The 14,609-nt window shown below is 40.6% G+C and overlaps 1 long non-coding RNA gene across 1 annotated transcript in view; it reads right to left on the bottom strand.

Moving 5' to 3' along the window:
• LOC139632140 (uncharacterized) overlaps window positions 1-14,609 on the bottom strand; it is a 182,522-nt gene that overhangs the window by 98,072 nt on the left and 69,841 nt on the right. Inside the window, exon 3 of the long non-coding RNA XR_011693506.1 lies at window positions 9,143-9,182. This is a non-coding gene — a long non-coding RNA (uncharacterized lncRNA). The remainder of the gene's footprint in view (window positions 1-9,142; window positions 9,183-14,609) is intronic.

Genomic DNA, 14,609 nt, shown 5'->3' with positions numbered 1-14,609 from the left:
TGGTTTAGTTTGAACAAACTTCAAAGAACACACAACTTTGAGGACTTAAAATAAATCTATTGGAATCCATTCAAGAGAACAGTACTGGGACTGTCTTACTGGAACTCAATCAAATTTCTTATGAGGGGAGATTATTAAAGGTTTGAAATTTTCTTTCAAGTTGTTAGAAAAAAAAAATACTCTTATGATGCACCACACTTTCAGAGGAAATGTCTCTGGGGAAATTTATCTGTATAGACTGAAAAATAAGTGGACCAAACATTTATTTCATTTTTAATAATTAATAATTTAGATATTTGGAGTAGGGGGCCGGAGTATTTAAAAAAACACTGACACAGAAACATTAGTTTATATCTGGTTAATACAGCATTTAATAGCACCAGTCCATGTGCAGTCCTGGTTTGACATACAACTACATAGCACAATACTGAGAGTTCATGTCAGTGTTATCTTAAAGGTTCTGTAAACAAGTTTAGATGGGATTTTAAACAATAATATAGCAATGAACAATTATTTTCTATGTAATGATACAGTGGAGTGAACATAGAGCAAAGTCACACCCCTTGTGTGTGTTGTAATCTCAGTTTCTCTGTTCTCTTTTTTGTTAACCTGGCTGGAAACGTGGGATGTTAGTGCATTTGAGTCCCTCCTGTTAAACCAGTGGCCTTCCCCTTGTTTAAACACAAAGGTACCGCCCACACATGAGCTGATACAGTGCAGTATGTGGCCTTCTGGTAAAAGCGACAGCATTCAGGTGAAAGTGACATTCCAGAATTTCCTCCACTTAAGAAACCACTCTTTACTCTAAAATGTTCTGACAAAGAGAGATGAGACCACAGGCTGACTGGCCATGGGGAGTACTGACTGAAATCCTGGAGTACGGTGAACCATCAAAATATCTAGAAAGTTTTGCAGAAGTTTTTGCCAGCTCTATCAGTGTATTTACCAGCTCCTTCAGTGTCATTTCTGCGACCACAGATATAGTCCATGGCTGAATTTCTTTTCCAGTCCAACTGTGGAGCCAATACTGGTCTGGCTTTAATGAGATGGCGAAACCTATGAGCTGCTACAGGGCTCCAGCTTGACCTAACTTTTTTGTTCTCCTTTATGTGTAACTAACTTGATGCTACATAATGTCAAATGTCTGTTTTAATTAGTGACGACTAAAGTAGCATGATAATGTTAGCTGACTTGCTTTTATCAATATTATGAATTTTTTCGGCAAGGGTTAGGGTTATGTTGCTATCGCTAGCTGGCTAACTGTCAGCACTGCTGTAGAGCATATCATGGCAATGCTAGTGTGGGCTAATGGTTGTTGGATTGTTTTTTGTTGGCTCTCGTATCCACAGTGTAACTTTATTCAGTTGTGCCTCTTGTTTTGTGTTTATGGCCACCTTGCTGACTGAAAATGTGAAGGGAAGAGAGGGAGAGGAGGTCAGGGTAGTGGTCAACCAGGGACCAGAGGTGTGGCTAAGGAAGACTTTGTTATGGTCTGAGATGGTGGTGGTCTAGTACAACATCTGGTGGTAGTAGCTATTGTTTAGAACCTTTTAATGTCTTTGACTATCTCTCCCTCTGAACCCAAGTGTTCTACCATAGTAACAGTTACAAAGTCTTCATATGACTTACACCTGCTTGAAGTAGGTGCACACATTAATTCACATCTTCAATCCACATTTTAACTAACTTTTGTGGTGCAATCATTTTTCAGTTATAAGATAAATAAGCTACTTTTGAACTTATTCACAACTGGTGCAACCAGCTGCAGAAAATGCATCCAAAATGATTAATGTAAATAAACAGGGAACTGATCAGCTCAAAAATAACCAGTTTGATATTATTCTATTATTGTCATGATGCTCCATGTGACTGCTGTACATGTAGCACCGAGGCACTTCAACAACAGTCTGCTGGCTGGAAATCCCACTTCTATGACTGCTCTGCTGTCAGAACTGCGCCATCTGTGCACAGTTCGAATTATGGGGGTGATCGGAGGGGGAGTCTGTCCGCTCTGAGGTAAAAAACAGTTCAGGGGAGTTCAAACATTATATATATCCTTCTTACTTAATTGTAAACAATGGTTTTCTCATATTCATGCCTGGAAGAATCTTGTAATCACTCTGTGTTAGACATCGCTAAAGTGGACCATACTATGTTTTGACCTTGACCCTAGATGAACTTCTCATCTGCCTGCCTTACTCCCATCAGTGGCTCGTGACCTCAAGTCTCTGCCCACGTGCCTGTAGGTAAATGTAAGTAGCAGTAGCTTTCTAGCTAGCTTGTTTAATACACTTTCACTTTCATTCCTTCAGAGTTTCTGAATGTGATTGTGTCAAGTATTTACAGATGAACAATACTGTTAGCTAGTTACTAAGTTTTTCCTTAAGTTACAGTTAGCTAGCTAATATCGCACCCTTTCATTTCCAATATTGGCTTAGTATTTCATTACCAATAAAGAATGCCATATATTATCTAATTTTAGCAAACACTGGTGTTCAGTCATGAGCAGTGAGAAAATAGAGGAGTAGTTGCTGTAGAGATTTATTTTTACATCAATATGTGTGGCTGTCATGGTCTAGTTAGACTTTTATCATTTTGATATTAGCTCTTATAACAGGCTCCCCCTGTGTTTTACCTGGCTGGGTAACTGAACATGATTAAAATACATGAAGGCTAGCAATTGTATTAGCAGTGGTCTCAAGTAATTAAGTACATTTACTCTAAATACTGTACTTTTGAATTACTTGTACTTTACTGCTACTACTTTGTACTATTTCCATGTCATGCTACTCCATGCGTCCATCCACTACATTACAGCAGGAAATATTATACTTTCTACTCTACATAATTTATTTGACAGCTTTAGTTAAACAAACTAAATACCATAAAGAGTGTAACCCTTCAGTTCACTAAAGCATGCGCCTGCACTGTACTGGAATTCCCTGGAGAGTAGGTCCCCCCCACCCCCCCACCCCCCACCTGTCATTATATAATTCACACTCTGCATCTATGTAATTTCATTTGCAAGAATCTGTTTGCCACTAGAAATAACAACAACAGTAACAAATAACAATATTAGTCAGTTTGGTCTTGTCTATTCCATTAGATTTGTTGAGTTTTCTATCTCCTTCCTCTGTTTTTTTTTTTTTTGTTTTTTTTTTACTCCCATTGAAACTTTCCTGTCATAGAAGTATGAATAAATAAACTTCTCAAAGGCACCAGCAGATCCAAGTGTGGTATTTACATATTGGTGCAATGTAGCATCATATAATCCATCTGTTTTCTGTTTAACTCCCTCTCTCTGCTCCCACTACACAAAATAACAGTGAATTAATCATTTCTCTTTCTTCACTCCTGCATCAGTACTAAAGATGTTCATGAACTCAACTCCTCTGTCTGCATGTTTTTACTCATGTTTCAGGGTTTGTTATCATGAGTTATGACCAGAGTTATCATTAACTGATCTGTGTATAGCAGTGATGCCTTTCAAATCTGGCTACATTATATTGCACAAAACAGGATACCAGCACACCACTTGTATGACAACTCAATTTTCAAACAGAAGGTACAACAACAGGTACAAAACACATCGGCCAATAATGGAAATTAGCAAGATGAGCTAATTCTGCCAGAGATCACAGCAAGACAGGAAATGCATTATTACATTTATCAATTGCACTGGACTTATGTGAGTGGGGCTGTACCTTTAGCTGGTTCAGGCCCATTGTTGAAGCTGTTACACAGGTAGAACAGTGTACCTTCCACCACCAGTTTCTCTCTTTCATATTTCCTTATGATATACAGTTTATATTTAAAAAATACTGCTTGTGCTAAACTGGTATTGTACACTATGGTCCCTTTTTTGCATGTAGCCTGTTGCAGTTGCTTCTGCACATTTCCTTATTTTCTTTCCCCAACTTTTTACCTTTCATCTTTTGTCATATTTGTTTACATTTTGACTAGTAACTTATTCAAGATATGCCCTCTCTAATTATCCCAGTTGAGCCCAGACAACAGGGAATGTGAAATGAAGTGTATCATCACAACGCAATGTGAAATCTCTGGACAGTAAGATAGATGAGCTAGCGGCACCAGTGAGGAATCAGGGGGAAGATATTCGGATACCATCACTGCCGTCGACAGCTGTCAGAAAGTTCAAGCAGGATCCAGGATGGAACATTTCTGCATCCCAGACATTGAACTGTTGGCCATGGGTCTACATCTGTACTCCATAATCCATACTCCATACTCCAGGGAGTTCTCACATGCCATCTTAGTTGTTGTTTATATGGCCCCCTCTGCTAACTTAGCAACCACGTGTGACATCATGCTCATCATCAGACTCCAGACTGTGCATTCCAGTGCTTTCTTCATGAACTTCAACTAAACAAGACTCTCCCAACTTTCACTCAGTTTGTGGACTGTGCACCCAGAGGAGACAGGACCCTGGACCTGCAGTATGCTAACTTTTTGCACATTTGCATTCGTACTTTTCTATTATTTACTATTCATAGTAGTTTTTCTTTAAATTATTACTTCCTCTTTCCATGTAACAAAACAATTTCCCCTCAGGGATCCATAAAGTTTTCCTGATTCTGGTTCTGATTTAACAGATAGCCCTCTCTAGTCAACTATTATCAAGTATCACTTCAGTTTTCATAAAATGTCATAATGTACAATGTTCTTGCAGAGCCATTCTGTATTCTCGCTGCTACCTCTCTATAATGACACCTTCATCTTTACAGACAGTATGTCCTCCACGGCCTCGAGCATCGCTGCTACTCTGTTCTGTCGGGCTGGGGGAGGCCACTCTGCTCATAACAGGAGGGGGAATGTAGAGGCCAGAGCACACAGACATGAAGCAGGTGCACACTTGTGCTGAGCAAATGGATGCATTAGCATAAATAAAACATACTCTAAATGTTAAGAACATAAATATACATGAACTCACACCCACACATATACTCCACAGACAGTACAAGCATAAACACATACATACTGTATCAAGTATATAGACATTTACAAACTACACAGTTAAGTACAGAGTTGCAAAGAAACACAGACACTGTGTGGAGGACACTACAACTATCTACCGGTGTTACTCATCTGAACTACAGAGATAGCTTGAGATTTTATTGGAGCGGAGGAGAGGAGAGGAGAAGGTGAGCTTCAGGTGTGGCAATAAAGACTATCGCCATCTATCAGTGACCAGTGAGGTGATCTATCACTTCCTTCAGTCATTTTATTTACAATTAGCGGTGTTTTATTTTGGGCCATTGGCCGTTAGCACATAGTTAGGGCTGTCTAAAAACACAATGGGACATTTTGAACAAGGTGGTCAACACCCATCATCAAACACTGGGAAGATTTTGTAACTTGTTGGCTGGTGAATCAAGCAAACTGATGGTTAATAAGTGTCTTTTGTATGACCAGCCATTATGGTCAGCTGGTTTCTTGTTTTAAACATTATATCACTGAAAGTATAAAGCAGCTTTAGCCTATGAACACAAAACAGTTTCAAATTGACAGGTAGGTCTGGTGGTATTTAAGATGCAATGTCAGTGGTGGGGCAAAGCTAAAATATAAGTTCCTCTGCACCACTGATGCAGTCTTGCAAAAAATACCACACTGCTTTGGGGGAATTTCTGCATGAACCAGGGTTAGATACTTTCAGGCAGTGGAATCTTTAATTCTGCAGTTAAGAGAGAACTAGATCATCTGAAATCATTTTACTGCAGTAATCTAAGTGTCTAAGTGGTTCTGGATATCAACTCCAATAAAATAAGACTAGCCCTTTTCTATCCATAGTAGGCGGTCTTTTGCCTTATTTGGTCTTAGTTGGCAGCAGGGGAGGCAGAAGGGGGCCTAGCATCTGTCTGGACCGTGTATGGTCAATATGTGAAATTGAGGATGTAGTTGAAAACTGTTGTGGAGCTGTTGTAAACAGCTGACATCTCTGCATCATATTATCATCCAGTCTAGTCTCAGCTGGTTTCAGCTCTTTATCTGTTTGCTTCTCTCCTCCTCTCTGTGCTCATATACACAGTATTTATTCACAATAAAGCTGTTCTCATTGACATGTTTTTCTGTTTCCGTTGTCATGACAACGGAACAAGTTTGAAACAGTGACTGAAATGTGGCCAATAAAGATGACATGTTCACTTCCAAGCTGCTGCTCTGCTGCTGCTAAAATCCTGATTTTATAACCACAACATTGTCTGACTAAAACAAAGATTCAAGTCAAAAGATTCGTCGCTTGGTGCTTTATAGAAAAAAAAAAAGTTTCTAAATCTAGCGACAAATGCGCAGGGTTTAAATGCCCCCTAGTGGAAACTCTTTGTGGCAGTTCATTTTGAATGAATGGCCAATGAGGAAACTCGATTGGCCAACCGATGGTGGAACTTCACGAGTCAGTAAGCTGGCACTCATCCGACCAATGGTGTAAATCCATCACTCAACAGTCAGTCAGTCACTCAGTCAGTCAGTGAGGCCAGGAGTGTTAAAACACTTGCATGCTTCTCCGCAGCAGGTCAGGCAGAGTTGCAGTGTGTGTCACAGACATTCATGTTTGTAGGGCTGGTCCGGCTGTTGCAGTCCAGTCAAATACTGTGATGATGCTGTATATCACTCATACAAAAATGGCCACAGCCCACCAGCAGACCAACATATCAGAGCTTTCTAATCACTGCTCACGCAACTGATTGAGTCTCCTCATGGGGATCAATAGAGCTTTATCTTATGTTTCAGCCATAATTAACCCTGTAATGCCTGACCCCAGAAATAATGGACAGAAAATTCTGATTTCTTGAATCTGGAACCTTTATTTGGCCCTTTCACAAAATTTGAAAAAATTTTTTACAAAAAATTATTTGCATATAGGTTTTTCCAAATTTTATACACGATTTTACTACATACTAAAATGCAAAAAATTATGTAATTATAACTTGCTTCAACAGATTAAGTGTTCATGTTAGAATATTACTAAAAATTTCAAAGAAAATGTCACTGGAAAATCGTAAAAATCGCAATTTTCTTTACCTTGATCCAGAGCACCTAATAAAACTAGTGTTTTCCTATTGAAAGCAGGAAGCTTCACAACCTCCTCATACGTGAACTATCTGAAGGTGGCCAACTTGGATTGTCCCATGTACTGTGTTTGAATTGTTGTAGTGATAAAGGTATCCACCAGGGGTTGGAAGACAAGTATCAGATTGGATACAAGAGGGTTTTGAGTGAAGTTTTTACCATAAGGTGATGCAATAGGTCTCAGAAATGCTTGTATCAAATTGGTGCATTTGGCATTATAGGGTTAAAGATGGTTTGTCATTTGTCTAACTTAACGCCACAGTGAATGACAATTTTCCTCAATGGTCTTTAATGTGAAATAAAGGTTGATGAGCCTTTAAAACTGAAGCTGGTGAACTGGTGTCGATGAATACCTGGCCACTGCTTCTAACAGTCAAAACAGCTTACATGTTGAGTTCAGGTGTGTGTGTATAAATGTACTTGCAGAATTAAGTGATTGCTGTTCTAAAAACAGCAGGAACAGTAGCTCATTCATAAAAATCACATTAATCATAGTCATAACAGCGGTGCCATATGCACACAGATGTATCTGACATGGCTGAGTTAAAGTGGAGTTGTGACTGAATGACAACATCTTCCCCACACAGCAGTATCACACTGTGCTCATAGACTGATGAGCTGCTAATTTAAACTTTTTTGACAGATATTTTAAACCTCGGCAGTCAACCGAATCAGCCAACACCAGCCAACCCTCCACATCCTGCAATGATCCTGAACCATAACAAAGACACAGGTGCAGCCTCCACAACTATTGGCCTCGCTCTGCCTCGCTCTGTGATGAGTGAGTAAAAGAAGAAACTGAGAAAAAAGGTCAATAATGAATGAAATACAGTCCTTTCAAACTCCCTACCAAATATGTGCCATCCATTGCTGTTTTACAACACTGAAACTCCAACTTGACTTAGCTTACTACCTTAATGCTAATACATTTAACAAGAGATTTCTGAGACCTAATATTTCAACAACAATAAGCCAGATCCAAAATGAGACTGGCTGTTGTGCACATCCTGCAGCACAAACTGAGAACTCTGCATTGTAGGAGCTGTGGGTGAGCATCAGCTGATGGAAAGTGATGAGATTGAAGTATAAACCAATAGAGTGGGTATAGTGTATGTCAAATGTCCCTACTGAATTACTTTTCCTTTTTGTTTCTTGTAAAATTGAAAGTTGGTCCAACATGACCTGGTCGGTCTGGATACCTCAAAAGGCCATAACTGGCTCAGCAGCCATAATTTGTGTCCAGCATATTTCCCATATTCATGCCTGGAAGAATCTTGTAGTATGATTTCAGACACTCCTAAAGTGGATCGTACCATTTCTGAATGCCTCGTCTACCTGCCTCACTCCATCAGTGGCTCGCAACAGTTAAATTGGGCCAGAGCCTGTCGTAGCTGAGCTACGTCTCCTTCAATATCATAACATCACATCACACTTGTATTTTTTGAAATCTCACAGAAAATCTAATAGTATATGAGCAGCTTATACAGTCCCTAACAGCGCGAATAGCACCATTTGACACTCAGTAAAATCCTTTTCCTCAGTGATAAGTTTAAGGTCACCGCACAATAAGACACTAACAGCACACTGACAGACCAACGGAGCAGCAGAGTTCTTCAGACCATCAGAGCCAATACAATAAATGACAATAACCATCTGGTATTGTCATTTATTTCCTTGATGTTCCTCTCACATCGTGCACATGCAGGCAGGTGTGTGGGTGAGTTACTATCACTGAAATCTAGTGATATAATCTTTTATCTTATATTTCTTTTTATTATCTCAAAAATTGCATTAATTAAACTGAAACCTTTAGTCTACATCTGTCCATTCCTCTCCATAGGTTTTTTTCTGTCAGTGCAGACCTCCTTCCTTCCGCCAACCTCTTACATACAAGGATGTGACCAAAGTCGACACGTGTTTCAAAGATTTCTCTGAAACACATTTCTCTGTATCTGTCTCTGATAGGTTCAACAAATTCCACATCCTGTGTCTGCCACTCTAAACTCATCAGTAAGACTGGTTTTGTATTTAAAATAAGACTATGATCATCACTTACCTTTCTGTCATCTGGTTGCCAGTTCAACCCTTCCTGACACCTGAAACAGAAACATATTTAGTTGATTTTTCATAACTTTTGTACATTGTCACTTGAATGGTGTAATAGTTAACTTAAGGTATATTTGGGACAATGTTCAGTGGTGAATTAATATTAATCCACAGTTGGTGCTCTAGTGAGTATTTGAGCCAGAGTGGTACTGAGTCAAAATAAACCAACGGGTTTTGATCTGTTGGGGAAGCTAAATGCAGGAAATCTGACCTGATCTATTTGTCATTTTTTATCGACTAAATTATCAACTGAGCAAGAAAAAATTTTTAAAAAGTTGTGAAAATAGTCATTACTTCAAACCTTAACAGATAATAAAGAGTGGGATCTTCAGACTGATGCACAACTAAAACAGCAGGTTGGACGAAACTAAATCCAAAATGCAGGATGTAAACACTAATCTAAACAGATTAGACTGCACATCTTCACACTATCTGTCAAACACTTTTTCATACAGGAGGTACTGAGAGGGAGGGGAGGGGGCGCAGATGAAGCCATGAGTCAGATATGATGCTTCAAGAATATAGTCGAACCCACGACACCAACTCTCATTTCATCTTTTCACATTTGCTGCCATTCTGCATCTCTTTGCAATGAAGAAACGCTGCAACACAACTCCGAGGCAAATGGATTCATTTTAAAAACGCAGATGCAGCTGACAAATGGTTCTCACAGAGGAGAGGGAGTGAACGGAGGCAAAAACAGCAGAATAAATTACAGAGACGAGTTTTGTTCTATCTACATGTCTCTATCTGATAGATGACTTTAAACACTCAGAGAGGGACGGGGAGAGATGGAGTGTGATTCTAGGAGACGCAGAGCAAAGATGCTGAGAGAGAGCAATTCAAAAAAATTGAGCAAAAAAATAGATTGATCCATCAGCAAAGAAGACAGAGCTCCTCCTCCTCTCTTCTTTCTCCATGTTTGTCCTCTCCTGCACTCTTCTCCAAATCCTCTTTCCCTTCACACTTGTTACTTTGCTTTCCTTAGGTTATTGTGGAGGAAATCTCATCAGACGGTGCAGATTATCAAAACCCTCCTGCCCTCTGTCTGCCTCTGAATGAAATTGGACTACTTGAGTTTTAAAAGCCAGCTGGCTACTTTGATCTCAAGATAGAATCGCTAACATCACATGGAGCATTCGATGTGTGTGTATGTGTGTGTTCATGTGCTTAAGAGATGGTTTTGCAAAAAGAGAAAAAGTAGAGACAGAGTGGTTCTCATTTTGAGAAGGTGACATTTCGGGATTTGGATTTAAAACTTGTTAGGTGAAGGTTAGGTGAAGTATTTAGTGGTCAGGTGTGTTAAGGGTGGAGCTCGGATGAAATGCTTTCAAGTAAATAGTGAAGTGAAGTTATGCATGTGTTTTATTTGTGTGTGTCTGATGGCTCCAGCGGTCTCTGCTTGCTGCGGGAAGTTGACCTTATTTAAAGTGGTGCCTGCAGCTCTTCCCAGTGACCCGTTATAGGAGGTCCCATGTTTCACTTTGAGCTCAATCAATTACAAGGGTAAACACAAGCACCAGTTAATTCACTGCCGACTATACTCTCTGGGCTTTTGTAATTTTATAAGTGAGCAATAACACAATAGACAGAGCCACAGTTACATCTGCATAGATTTAAACATTACAGTTATAAACAGAAGCTGAACAGTGTGTAAATGTAAAAGAATAGATTGGAATATGTACTATGAACTGTAAAGTGCAGTGTGCTGGATTGGTGGTTGATGCATGTAGACTTGTAAATAGACCTAATGACATGATGGCAGGTGAGATACAGTGAGGTAGAGAGTTAGGTTTGTGCTTATAATGAGTAGTTAAGAAGTTGTGGACCTGTGGGCATGTCCTGATTAAGAACACTTATAGCCTGAGGATAGAAGCTCCTCCTGAGCCTCTCTGTTTTGGCCATAATACTCCTGATTTCAGCAGTTCAAACAGGCAGGTACTGGGGTGAGATGAGTCTCTGATGATCCTAGTTGCTCAGGTCCTGCATCTCCTGGTATAAATGTCCTGCAGAGAGGGTAGATCTGATCTGTTGCAGCGTTCTGCTGCCTGGATCACTCTCTGTAGTCCTTTAATGTCCTGTACACAGCTGTTATCACACCAGGAGGTGATGTTCTGAGTCAGAACACTTAGTACAGCACCAGAGTACAAAGTCCTTAGGATCACTGGAGAGACCTGAAACTTCCTCAGCTGTCTCAGATGGTAAAGATGGTGCCTTGCCTTTGTGGACTGGGCTTAAATATGTTTGGAACATATCAGGTCCTTGTTGATGTGAACACCCGGATACTTGAAGCTGCTCACCCTCTCCACTGCAGTCTTGTTGATGTTGAGGGGGGTGTAGGACCGCTGCTGTCTCCTACTGAAGTCCACTACCAGCTCCTTGGTCTTGCTGACGTTCAGATGGAGGCAGTTCCCCTGACATCGTGGTGATGTCAGGTTCGAGTGTAGAGGGAACAGAGCAGAGGGCTGAGTACACAACCTTGCGGAGGTCTTACATTGAGTGTGATGGTGCTGGAGACACAACCACCAACTCTCACCACCTGTGGTCTGTCTGTGGGGAAACTGAAAACCCAGGTACACAGGCAGATGTTCAGTCCCAGGTCCCTCAGCTTAGTGAACAGTCTGTGGGGGACTATTGTATTTAAAGCTAAACTGTAGTCAATGAACAGCAATCTCACATAGTTCCTGTGACTCTTATCCACATGGCTGAGGGTGGTGTGCAGGTGGTGGGAGATGGCGTCCTCCGTTGATCTGTTGGGGCAGTAGGCAAACTGGAGTGGGTCTGTGGAGCTTGAGATGGATGCTGTGATGAAGCCCTTAATGAGTCTCTCAAAAACCTTCATGACTACCGATGTTAGTGCAACAGGGTGTAATCATTCAGGCACGAGGGCTTATTGTTCTTTGGTACCAGGACAATAGCGGATCTTTTACAGCACATAGGGATCACAGACTGAACCAGAGACTCACTGAAGATGAAGTTGAGGACTTCAGTCAGTTGGTCAGCGCAGCAGGCGCCAGGAGATGCTGTCCGGCCCCGGCGCTTTCCTGATGTTGCCCCGCTGCAGCGCCCTGTACACGTCATGCTCTGTGATGGTGATGATGTCACTGTGCTCAGTTATCAGGCTCTATCTGTCACTAGCTGTGTGGCTGATTAGCCTCAAAAGGGGCATAGAAAGTGTTAAGTTTGTTGGCGAATGCAGAGTTGACGCTTGCAGCCACGATGGATTTGCTTTTGAAGTCTGTGATTGTGCGCAGTCCATATCACATCTAGCGCATGTCACCATGGTGGAAGTGCCACTCCACGTGCCCCCAGTACCGGCATTTTGCATCCTTTACAGTGCTCAAATTGCAGATGATGAGTCCTGCATTAGACACAGCTGTAGGGGCAATCACTGCCCTGCAGATAGATCTGTCAACCTCCAGGTTTTGGTTAGAAAAAGTCTTTATTGTTATTGTGGGGATGATGTTGTTTGCAAGCATGGTAACAAAGCTAACAGCCACTTCTGCAAGCTTGTTGATGTTGTCTGTGCCGGAACATGTCCCCGTCTACGTCATTGAGCATGTCCTGTAGTGTGGCTTCTGATCTTCTGAGCTTGTTGGATTTAGCCTCTCAGTCTTCTTGTCAGTAATGAAAGACAAGAATAACAAATAAAGTTTCCTTTGCATTTCTATTTTGTTTTACCTTTATGTCAGTCTGAAAATCATAATTACATTGTTTACTATTTTTGTTTTACTGACCAAGTCCTACGTGAGGATGCAGCAAGGCAGACACCAATCAGAAACCTGGATTCAGACTTTCTATGCCACAGCATTGCAAATTCAATGCAGGTCTTCCACCTAGCATATCTGGTTTCTTAAAACCTGGATGGGTCAGAATATTTGAAAAACTTTATCATAACCAGCATACAACCATGCATGGAAACACACTCACTTTCTAAAATGCAGCAGTGGCCATCATGTCAGGGCCTCCACCTTAAGCTGGTCAGACCCAGGTCAAATGACTCTGCAGTAGATGGGGGTATTTTTTGGCTGCGGCTGTCAACACCCAGGTCATTTTCCGCACCTTTTCTGTGCAGTGACATCCTTCAAAGCTCACTCTAAATAGACCTGTCTTAGAATGAAAAACTCGGTGATCAGTGTAAAAGGAGTCAATCACCTATTTTAGCGGTTTTACCCACATTTAAAAAAACCTGCTTACACTTGTGTAAAATGGTATTTGACTCCACAGCTGATCACAGCCAAACCTCAGCATCACTGTAGAGGACGCAATAGTAATGGTCATCTGATCTAATCATCTGTAGGCCTTACCCCATTATGTTCCGCTATGAATGCCTCCTCTGTATGTTGTCATTAACGCTGAGGCCCTTTTAAAGATGATGGCAGAAAACAAGCAGGGAGGGCTCTGAAAAGTTCAGTCACACTAGCTGGAGTGCTGTAGGGAGGTATGGATTCAAGGGAAGGCCAATACTCTATTATTGTGTAGTTTTCCTTTTAAAAGTTGGAATATGGGCTAATGGCATGCAGCAGGGAAAGTTTTTATGCTGATGATGGTGTAGAGTTTCAAGTACAAGTATAGAAGTAAACAGGAGAAGTGCTGAGGCATGAATGCATTAGCATTTGGTCCTGCAGACAGGCAGGCTGGACCAAGTACACACACATACACACATTGCATATTCAGCACACCCATAGCCACACCTACATCCACAAAGCCAGACATGGACTAATCACACAATAACAACAATAACAAGCATAACAATCTCGTCAGCTTATATGAAGACAACTCAAACGTGTCTGCCGCACAATAACAACATGACAGCAGCAACAGAAAAGAACAACACAAAAGAAGAAACAAAATAAGAGAATAGACAAGAAAAGACAGATTTTGACTGATTACCTGATTTGACAATCATTAACCTATTATACTGTATATTATATATTAAATATATTTCCACCTTGTTTTCTTGACCTTTAACATTAAGATCTAAGTTAAAGTTATGGAAGTTACAGGAATAATCTATTGGGGAAAAAACAGGAAAGCATACTTTTGCAGTTTGTGTGATGCCGAATCTGCATTTGACATTGTTACACAGTGGCCACAGTGGTTCAACACACAACGGCCAAACTCTTAAATCTGAATCTCCATTTTGGTTTAAGTAATTAAACCAGGTTTTTACTAATCCAGGCCTGATAAGAACCAATTTGCTGACCGAAAAGACAACAAAACTCAACAAAACTTGTTAAAAAGATGTTTTAGACATCAGATGCTTTTTTCTCAAATCTACAGATCTGTGCTTCCTGTGGGCTTCAAAAAAAAAAAAAAAACAAGGCTGTGACTGAATTTATATTTGGTTTCATAATTTTCAACCAAGGTTATCTGGACTAAATTCAAATCAGATGGTTAAAATTCATCCTTGTTGG

The sequence above is a fragment of the Trachinotus anak genome, unplaced genomic scaffold (genome assembly GCF_046630095.1).
Source record: "Trachinotus anak isolate AG129_WGS33_773 ecotype Australia unplaced genomic scaffold, CSIRO_AGI_Tana_v1 ptg000014l, whole genome shotgun sequence".
In the NCBI taxonomy this organism is placed as follows: Eukaryota; Metazoa; Chordata; class Actinopteri; order Carangiformes; family Carangidae; genus Trachinotus; species Trachinotus anak.
This window is presented reverse-complemented; position numbering and strand designations above follow the sequence as displayed.